General features: G+C 44.6%; 1 pseudogene; it reads right to left on the bottom strand.

The window, feature by feature from the left end:
- Positions 1 to 625: 625 nt before the first annotated feature.
- LOC133780834 (U6 spliceosomal RNA) lies at positions 626 to 737 on the bottom strand (annotated as a pseudogene).
- Positions 738 to 2,836: the final 2,099 nt, after the last annotated feature.

Here is a 2,836-nt window from a genome sequence, read left to right as displayed (position 1 = left end):
TTGAATTTGAACCCTTTGCCACCATTACCTCGAAGAAAGTCCTAGATTTCATAGTAAAAAACATCATCTGCAGATATGGGATGCCCAGGAAGATAGTATCCGATAATGGGACCCAGTTCGACAGTGATTTGTTTACACATTTTTGCGAAAAGAACAAGATAATAAAGAGTTTTTCCTCTGTGGCCCATCCCCAAGCAAATTGCAACTCCCTACACCACTATGGTTGCTTCCTGGAATGACGATTGGCCCTACAAACCAACATGAGTCTTTCCAGCGTGCTTTGTCCTCACTCGCACGCTTCTTGGGAAAACTTCCCAAAAGGTCACCCATCATGAAACTACTCCAGGTCAAGCACACTTAACTTTGGAGTTCTCAAGTGATGGGCTACTGAAAAGAAGATGCATATTGTTGGTATAGATAGTACCCATCAATCAATTTAAGCTCACTTCAACTGTGTAGTCCCATACCTACACAGTCTTAGAATCATCACACCTGATCTTCCCCAGGCGATGTTGGATTGCATAGATTTTACCCGGTCTTTCCCCCTGTAAATCATGATATTCTGACTATCACAATCACCCCCTAGGGGTTCGACGTCCCCGTCGGCCACACTTCTGGCAAGGTCAAGACTCTGATACCATTTCTCGATTTGTGCATGTCATCCTTGTGTAGGGGCCATGCTAATCTTCTCTGTATCGTTCCAATTTTATCGGATGTCCCCGATCTGTTCTATAGGCTCGTACCTCTGTGTCCTTCAGTTCTAAGGAGAGAGGAAACCAAACTTGGCTCTGATACCATTTGTAACGCCCTACATCACTATGGTTGCTTCTTGGAATGACGACTGGCCCTGCATACCAACACGAGTCCTTCCAACGTGATTTGTCCTCACTCGCACACTTCCTTACACAAATGGCCAGGTCAAAGCAGTCAATAAAACCTTAAAAAGCTCCATGAAGAAAAGGTTAAAAGAAGCAAAGGGGACATGGCTAGATGAGCTGCCTTGGGTCTTGTGGGCATATAGAACCATGGCAAGAACTTCAACGAGGCATACCCCCTTCTCCCTATCTTATGGATGCGAGGCCATGTTGCCTATCGAGTTCGAGATCTTAACTATAAGGTGCGATCCTTTTTGTTCTTAAACTCCTCAAGAAGACGAGCCTTCTCACCCTCGATAACTTCAAAGGTCATCTTCTTCTCCTCTTCGAGCCTGGCATTTAGTCTATGAACCTCCTTGATCTCGGAGTTCTTGTCCTCGACTTCCTTTAAGGTCACCTCCAGCGTCGATTCAAGTTCGGGGATCTTCTAGAGCTTTTTCAAAACGGCCTCAAGCCTCGACTCGAGCTCGGAAACCTTCTGAATGGCTGCATCCCTTGCTGCAAGCTCCAGCTTAGCTTCTTTGAGATCGTCCTCGAGCTTCAACTGGGCATCTCTAGCCTCTTGCGCAAGCGCTCTGCTCGGTGTAACCTCGTTATTCAGCATGAAGTTTTGCTGAATGAAAAAATTATAAAAAATCATTAAAACTATTCAGTTTTGTAAAATATAAAATTATTCAATTAAAGTTAATGAAAAAAAAAATAAAAAATCATTAAAACTAAGAATTTCCGTTATCTACACACTGTTTATATAGAAGAGATATAATAAGATTTTAGGTATACAAGTGAAGTTGCTAAATTAAGAACCAGTAAACATTATTAAATGTGTACAATAAGAATAAATATATGTAATATATAACTGTTGGCGCGGTTCTTCGCCAACAGGAAATTAAGAAAATAAGAGGAAGGGATTAGTGCTTATATTGAACCGAAATAGATGAATGATCTTTCTAGGAATGGGCTGGTGACACAATCACGTTTTTAGGTGGTTCAAAGGTTAAAATCCTTCTACTCCACCAGTCAGTATTATTGCTATATGCTTGGTATTCTTTTACAGGGTATTTCTTACACAATAGAATCCAACCCTTTGCAACTCCCAAGGTCTCCATATTTATAGGAGAGGGCACCTGGGAGCTGGTAAGAAGGTCATCCCGTGACCTTCTTACCTATCATGTCAACTCTGTGACATTCATGATTAATTCCTAAAACATGACACATGAAGTGTGGTCTAATCAATAGTTAAGGGGGATAATGGGCCGCATGGCCCAACCCAGCCGTTGGTGTCTGAATGCGCATGTTCCTGCTGCGTGTCCGAGAAGTCAGGGATATATCAGACACGTGATGTCTGATATATGCACGTTTACCTTGCGTGGCTGACTTTATAAAAGGTCACAGCCTCCAGCCCTAGCTCGCACCACGAGCTGGATGCTTCCCTCAACCTGTGGCCTTCAGAGTCCAAACTCAGTCTAATCTTGGCGAACCCTTAGGCTACCTCGAGCTGAGGAGGTAGGAACCTTCTATGGCAGCTCCAGTCTTGGGGATGTTCACGTGGTAGACATGATTAGGCCGTATCTCATGATTAGGCCGTACTTCAGCTTGCTAACAGCCCGTGGGAAAACTAGATTTGCCCCCCAAGCCCTTGCTCGTGGTACACGACGTCGTGTAGGGCCACAGTAGGGGCTTTTAGGCTTCCTCCTGAACTCTTCATATTCCATATCTTACGCAGGCGCCGAATACGTGGAACATCATGGTTGGTGACGGTACGTCTTCCAAGAACCGCATTTAATGGCCTTGCCTATACTCAGCCGTCGTTTCGTCTTTCGAGTGGAGAGCCTTGGATCCCTCATCAGGGCAATCCAACGGCCAGGGCCGGCCCTGGGCATTAGCGGGCTAGGCCCGTGCCTAGGGCCCACCCCTACCCAGGGCCCAAAAATTGGAATGTATTTATATTACTAAATATTAGT

Source organism: Humulus lupulus, chromosome 5 (assembly GCF_963169125.1).
Source record: "Humulus lupulus chromosome 5, drHumLupu1.1, whole genome shotgun sequence".
NCBI classification, from domain to species: Eukaryota; Viridiplantae; Streptophyta; class Magnoliopsida; order Rosales; family Cannabaceae; genus Humulus; species Humulus lupulus.
The sequence above is the reverse complement of the archived record's forward strand: the minus strand, read 5'-3'. Positions and strand labels throughout refer to the sequence as shown.